We start from the raw sequence: 8,314 nt of genomic DNA on the forward strand, positions 1-8,314 counted from the left end.
TATATATATATATATATATATATATATATTTTTATCAGCAGGAGTTTTTCTTTTGTTAGTCCATGATTCTTTCTCTCATGGATATTATCGCTTTTACTTACGTGCATAAGTAAATATGAGATGGGTTCTTGACGGGCCGCTGTTATTCACGTACCAACTTCAGATTTTGAACGTGGTGAGTAAAATGTAGTTGCCGTTAACTGAACTGAATGTAATTTTGTTAATTTCTAATTACTGATTGCAAAGCAACGCTCGTGAGAATTTCGATTGTTGCCGTGGAGCGGCCAAGATAAAACTTACTGAACTCATGGAATCTGTATAATTTAAAAAAATGAGCTTTAACGTAAATTAATTATCTGTTGCAATTTAGAAAGGTTGTTATAATGAAATCTCTCGCATTTACAGTTACTGTTAACACTAAAAAAAAAAAAATTAATACTTCGTCGCGTAATGGCCGAGCAGAGGCTGCATCAGAAGATGAGCTTCCCGCAGCGCATTTTACTGAAAAAATGATTATTAAAAATAATTAGACATTGCGAGCATTTGAGGTGACAACTATTACAAGGAAATTCATTTTGTGACTACAATAATTAATTTATTTTAGCATAATAAAGAATAACTTACATAAAATATGTGTAGCCGCTTAATGGCTGCCTTCCGTATCGCGAAACAAAACAGTGTGTGCACCATAAAATACGTTCTTCCTCCTCAGCCGCACAATCGCGTCTCTTTCGATCCTTTTTTTATTTTCATAGACATTAAATACAGATGCTACTCTTAAATTATCGCTGCATATCAGTTGTTTCAAGAAAATTAACTGTATATTTTATACTAGTTATATTCATAAAATAAGTTAACTACGGTTTACAACCGATAAAAATGTCAATATTTACGTGTCTCCAGATTCATTCTATCCACCCTGCATGTTTCACGCCAGGAGATACACGCTTCAATTACTCCCGTGCGTATCTAGGACTGGCACAAGTGCTTTTCTTTTTTCCTTTCAGCAACCTTCTCCTCGTCACCGTTTGAGTGCTGCCGGGGCTGGATTGACTCTCGTGAGTGTGGCCATTAGCACGGGTGACAATTAGGAGGTTTCGCTCGCCGTCGAGTCGGTGGGCGGCGCGGCGCTGCACGGTGCGGTATTGGAAATACGTCACGTGAGTGCTGAGGGGGCAGTGTGGTATGTGCCCGTGTGGTCGGCGGCGGCTGGCCGAGTTATTACGCCACAGGCCGGGGGCGGTTCAGGCGGCCGGGGGCGGCGGCGGCGGCGGCGGCGGCGGCGGCGGCGGCGGACCATTAGCGGGTTGGGCGGTCGCCATTGAGTGTCTGCCTCTGCGTGGATGCCGGGGGCAGCGCGCGCGCTGACGCCACAGCAACGGCCAATCGGAAGCGCCCTGCCGAACCGGGAGTCTGTCACTGTCCCACACAGGCTTCTGTCTCCTACTCTCCTAGCCTTAATATTCAATTAGCTTTCTTAACTCGCACCAGGCCGCATACAACGAAACTGGGAAAAGGTCTTAATTTTGAATGAAAGGTGGAAATACTGGCAAAACTTCGGTGTATTGTGAAGTTTAGAATTACGAGTTCACGTTAGCAAGTTTACGGTAACGTATTTCGCGAAATCTGTACAGCAACTAAACACGATCTGTTCTTAAATGAAAATGATCACCACAATATTAAGTTTATCGGTGCCTAATGCACTCAATTTTTTGGTCCCTGATCTGCTCAATATGCTACGCGGAATTACTGTCTTTTCTCACATACATAATAACTTAAAAAATCCATACTTCCTAAGAAAATACCACAGCCTTCACTTTAAAGCCCAACTAAAGCCGGCAAACTATAACTTTCTTCGGAGCTCATGCTACACACGACTGTACCATTGAAAGGCTGGGCTCCGACTACATAGACTCTTGTAATCATTCTCTGCTTCCAAGGGAAAAGACACCCCAAGGATACTTCGTTTTGATTGGTCAGTTTCCTTTAAGGTCAAAATAAAAAGGTTATTCTCCCGCGTTAGTTCGCGCTTTTCATGACTAACCAATCAACAAATAACACATTTCGAATTGTACTTTTTCCCGAAATACATATTTTATATTCCAATATTTTATTTATACCTTACGTTATTAACTATTTTCATTTGCACTCGCATTAGGTTTCCTTGTTCAATAACCCTATTTAACATATGACACAAAATTCCCTCTCGTCTGCATTCCAGCTGTCTTAAAAATTTCTCTCGCTAGTTCGTTCAGTGTTTGTCAGTATAATAATGTTCTACATATTCACTGTAGACGACATTCAAGCATCATTTACACCACTAAAAACATACACAAAACGGTAGAAATGTAAATAAACAAAAAAGCTTTCAAGAAATATACAGAACAATTCACAAAAACGTTCTTTTGACCTGTTTCTTGAATGTGTCTGTCCGCTAGTGTACTCTGGTGCATGAAAATAAAAACTACGTACTCGACTGAACCCACTGCAGACCATGTGTCACTGAGCACGCATGAGTCGTTCTCCCTATACACAGGCTCCGGACAGGAGCGATGTGAAGGCGCCACGCTTCACGCCACCCTCCTCCCCCTAAAATTACTGCGTCTTCCACGCAAAACTCTTTAGCACGGAATGGCACACACATCCAGCGTCCTACAATTTTTATTTCTTCGTGTATTCTAATCACTTACTTCTCCTACAAATCTCTAAATCGTGTGTACGTTCAAGGTAAAACTATGAAGAAATAGCAGAAAGCCAAAGTAAAGTGCAGAACATTCACTAGCGACTAAACCACGAGTTCTAAGCGACAATGAAATGACCAAGATTCCTCTCTACTTCTCCAAAGTCTTCCTTCAGACCTCGGAAAGGCATTTGGCACTGTCTTTCTACCCAATGCCAGAAATGTTCTAGGTCCTGCTCCATTGAGAGATGTTGAAGTCAGTTCACTAGCTCCAACTAATACGTTTATGATGTTTCCGCGAATGAGCTTCGTGTTTGGAGAAGCGTGGCCAGTCTTGCTTGTAGAAAAAGCAGGTCACCAGTCCCCTAGAACCTAACTAACCTAAGGACATCACACACATCCATGCCCGAGGCAGGATTCGAACCTGCGACCGGGCTGTCAAGAGGTGCATTCTTCAGCTCGCCTACGTCGTAGCGAAAATAAAAATAATACAATGAGATTTCAGTTGATTTAATCTTTCATCCAAAGATGTGGTTTTATATCTAAAAGATAATAGCAGAATTCTAGTTTGTAACGTTTTGTTGGGTCATCTATTGTCTCATCCCTTCCTTCATAGGTCTTAGTGTATTGGCGCCGAGAAAAACTTATCCGTGGTAACGTTGGATCTTCTAGCTCTAATTCTGTACCCACTTCTTTGGAATCCGTCAAGAAATACACAAACTTTTCTTCTGTTGTGCGGGTCTGAAAATATACTTTCGTTTTTTCAAGCATTTCCACGGCCTCAGAAACATTTGTCAATGGTCTGGAGGGTCTGACTTCACTGATGTGAAACAGAACGTCGTACCACATTACCAGAGAAGTGATAAAGGTGTAATTTTTTATTTGCTTCGCATGTGACGTTGCTTCGTGAGCGGTCATGCCATCGAATTCTTCTGATATCTGAACCAGTGCATCACAAACGCCTCCAATTTGAAACCTCAGGGGAGTAAGTGCATCGATGAGACTCTCCCACCTAGTATCGCTCAGTGGTTTCAGCGACAGGTTAGGCAGATACTTCTTCAAGACATCCCAACGTCGAACGGAGGACGAGAAGAAGTCATACAAGCTTTTCACTGTCGAAAACAAGGAAACAGCATAGTTAGCATCGTTCACAAGATTCAATGAGTGACTGCTACATGGTACATAATATGATCTCTTGTTCACATCTGAAATTATTTTCTGGAGACCAGACTTCTTTCTTTTCATGTTTACTCCATTGTCGTATCCTTGCCCTCTCATATTATACAATAGGATTTCTTTATCTTCCAAGAACTTGAGTACGACCTGCGTCAATGTGGAGCTTGAAGAATCGGGCACTGGAAGAAATCCCAGGAAATGCTCCCGAATTCGGACCCCGTCGAGTCTTGTCATGGACGAAACAATAAGTATGTGACCGATGATATGGACAAATGTATTATCAGGCAGCAATTTCTATGGCATTGCGAACAATAGAAAAAAATACGAACTTTGCGAAAACTGCACAATTTTTGTCGAACAGAAATAAGCTTCAAAGCTAGCAAGGAAACGCTTAGTAGCAATGTTATGTCTATGGGTTCACGTTTTAGAAGGTGTCAAAATAACGTTTTGTTATGTGCGGACGAGAGGGCATTGTTGCTAAAAGACCATACTTTCTCAGGTTTTCATCAGAATCAAAGCGACCGGTAGAGTACTAAGATGAAACATGGATTCACACGCATTATACGGTAAATAAATGTTGGCAAAGTAATAGTGTACGAGTAGTATTATCAAACAAAAGTGCTGGTCAGAGTTTAATTGTTGTTCATGCAGGCGGAGACAGGTGTTTCATGGATAAAAACCAAAACGTCCGACTATCACTCAGAAACCGATACCAAAAATTTTCAAAAATACGTCGAAACCCAACCTAATGCCCGGCTTATTAGCAATGTCCTTATCCCTTGTAAGTACTCACAGCGTATTTACCCATTCGGAATACTTCTAGCCATTGTAGGTGTTGGACATATTTGACTGTGGTAATTGTTCAACCAGTTTTTTTTCCATAATGTGGGAAGAATAAAACACTCGGAAACTGCCATTGAAGGGCTTAGCAAAATTGCTTCATGCTTAACATGTAACCGCAGTATGGAACACTGCATTCGAATTTCCAAATTAGATTTCGTCTTCGGCAAAATTAGTTGTGAGTAAACGCATGGCGCGTAACAGACTGGCCGCGCTCCACTCTTGGCGTGTACGCCAAACTGCTTCCCCCTCTCTGTTCCTCCGGCGTGAACACGACGGTGCTGCCACTGTAGCCAGGAAGAATTCAGTCCTTCTCCCTCCCCTTGATCAACAGGGGCGGCCGGTAGGTAGTCGAGGCGCCATGCCACAGTTCCCGAAGACGCTCCCTGAGAAGTTTGGTTTTGAATCCCCTCTTAGGCATGACCGTTGTTTGTCTAAAAAAAGAAAAGGGGGGGGGGGGAGGCGACGGCAGATTTGCCGCCCCTCGGAAAGTGCCGCCCAGTGCGACCGCATATTGCGCACGTGCCTTGCGCCGGCCCTGGCTTCCATCCTTCTGACAGTGACTAGACGCTCAGCATACAACAGCTGTCCATAACAAAACTTCATCTACAGAGAATATGAACGCAGTAACAGAACGTGTTATGACTTTGGAAGACATAGGAGACACTTTATTGCAAGGAAAAGAACAACCACAAAAGAATGTGTACCAACCGATTACGAACATACAAATTGACTCACATAATTTCACCGTAGTTTTTGACTCTGGATTTCCAGTTACAGTGATTATTAATGCAGCAATTAATAAATGCAATGCGAATAATTCTAGCTCTACATTCCCTTTACAAAAGGGAGTATATGTAAAACTACAGACACACTTAAAATTTACTTTTCGTGGCCACAAATTTTATGGAAATTTTAGGATCGTCCCATTTTTAACAGAAGTTATCACCAGATTAGAACTTTTTTTCATATACAAAGAATACGTAGCTGTATACATTATTTTTCACTGGCACGTCTTTTGCTATGGACAATGCTGATGAAGAACCTAATTTCGATGTTTCGCATACAATCAAAGCCAGGGTAGACAATTGTGAAGCAGCAACAGACGAAGACAGACAATCGTTACAAGAAGTTTTACAATCGCATTGACATGTTTTTGACAACGTACCCGGTACTATGCAAGATTCTGTGTATGAACTGCAAGCAAAACCTATTAAAACTTTCGTTTTACAGCATTACTCAGTACGTTTTATTTATAGAGACAAACTGAAACAAGAATTAGAGCCCATGCACGCATAAGGCATTATTGAACCTGTGGAAAATCCGTATGTCAGCCCATTACAAGATGTTTAAAAAAACGGATCGTTGACGCTTTCGTTAAATTCACGACAGATTAATGACATTATGGTTACAGAAGCAGATAGATAACAGACATGAATTGCTACGGAAGTTTCTCGGAATAACAGTATTTTCGAAAAATCCGAAAAACAAAATAAAAGAACTTGTTTCTTTATCGAAGACACGGTGCGTACGTCATCGTGAGATAATTGGCATTGTAATTAATAATACAAAAAGGCAGCTGAGAAGAGTAAAATGCTACGGATGAATCTAAGTCACACCAGGAAACACGACGATGGACGAAAGGCTTTAGGTCGAGCACACCCATTCTCTTGAAAAGCAAAGAAACAGTGTGAGAAACTTGCATTACTTAATAACGGACCGTTTCGAATTCGACGAATTCCACATCACAACTTAGTACATCTTGAAACACTCAGAACCAGAGATTCGAGAGATCTTCAACACATCACCAATATGAAACCGTCCATTTAATAATTATTTGACTTTCTTTCCCCTAATGATAATAACGCGCTGATATATACCAGTCACGTTGTGACAACACGCTTTTCATTTTCTTTTGGCATCAACAGTTTGTACATAGTTAGTAGTTAAGCTTTTTCTGCAGGTCTTCTGTCATTCACATATATATGTAACACTTTTTCGCCTCATGCAGTACTATAAGTGATTTCGTACGTTTATTTTCATTGTGTCATGACTTTTGTGTAAGAGATACACTCATTGGTACAGAGCATATACAACACTACATTCTAAGATAACTGACCCAGATCTGTACAATCCACAATTTTGCAAGGAAATATTATTAAAAGAAGGCAGCAATGTTGTCTTCGTCAAAGACAAAAGCATCACAGAAGATAAAAGCAACTTGAGACTCAACAGCTTCTAATTTTGGGTATCATAATGCATCGTGTTTTACAGGCTAACGTACAGAAGTATGCAACAATGGATTCCAGCTCGGAATGATAAACCAGGAAGCGTATATATATTTGTGTAGGTATACCATATACTGTCAATAATCGGAGGAGATAATCAATTTCAGCGCCTTGCACAGAGATAGTCTAACACTGAGCTACAACCAGGGTTTCTTCATTGACTGAAAGAATTTTACTAGAGGTGATTTATGTTAAGGAAAGACTTAAGCATTTATTATAGATGAAATGGGTGAAACAATGACTTCTACGTTTTTATAATGAGGATGTGACAACAGGAAGAGAGAATAGCGAATTTTTTATGATTATCATGCGTACGTTTATAGTTTATGATATGAAGTGTGGCATATTCGATGTTAGGAATTGTTAGGGATTACGTAATGGTTTTACCCTTGGTACATAATTTGTTGATTGTGTTTTGGTGTGCTACTCTAATGACTAGTATTCTTAGATTACTACTACATTTGTGTAATATTGTACAGACGAATTTATTCAGTACGATCTTTGCCGTAAGCAAAAATCATCCTGCAAAATTACAGCCGGAGAGGACGTTTCATAGCAAAACAGGTCTATGGGGAATTTGTTATTTGCATTTCTGGAATTTTTTCAGACCTCAGATGTTTCGAACGCTAAGGGGCAATTTTGAATTGCTAATTATTCGCATGCAGTTTTTGGTCAGAGTAGTTGTGTTGCTGGAATATGTGTAAGTTTTGTCATCGCTGCTTGGCATCGAGGAACACGGGAGTTCTATCGTTAGTGTAGTAGCGAGACAGACACCGAGTAGCGGATTTGTGGCGACGTAGACGTAAAGTTAAATGCATCTGTGTTTAAGTAAAATGGTTTGTACTCGAGTATTGTAAAACAGAGAGAAGGATTTCGTTAGTGATTTCGAATGAAAAGTATATGAAGAGGAATGAAGGTAGTATTTTATTTACTGACACCGCGGTCCCGAGTAGTTAGAAGCATTGTTGAAAGGGACGTTCATACCAGGGAAGTTCCTATTTCTTATTAAAGACTGAGTAATTTTCACTGTAAGGTATTTTTTATGTTTATTAATGATTTGTCTAATAATTGTGAGAGTAAGAATTTGGTATCACAGCATTGTCCACATACTCGTTCCAAGTCATTTTTATTTAAAGGAGTGTCTCACTCAGTAATGCTTATAAAATAGTTTACTAATTTGCTGCAGCATTGCACTAACCGCTCAGTCATTGTGGTGATATTTGCAGCTGGCGCACAGACAGCAGCAAGCATAGCGTTTCCAAGCAGTTGCGTTATGGGGTAAGACATTTTCATTTCAGGATCGGTTTGCTATGAAAATTATCAACGCACA

This window comes from Schistocerca americana, chromosome 6, assembly GCF_021461395.2.
Source record: "Schistocerca americana isolate TAMUIC-IGC-003095 chromosome 6, iqSchAmer2.1, whole genome shotgun sequence".
NCBI lineage: Eukaryota > Metazoa > Arthropoda > Insecta > Orthoptera > Acrididae > Schistocerca > Schistocerca americana.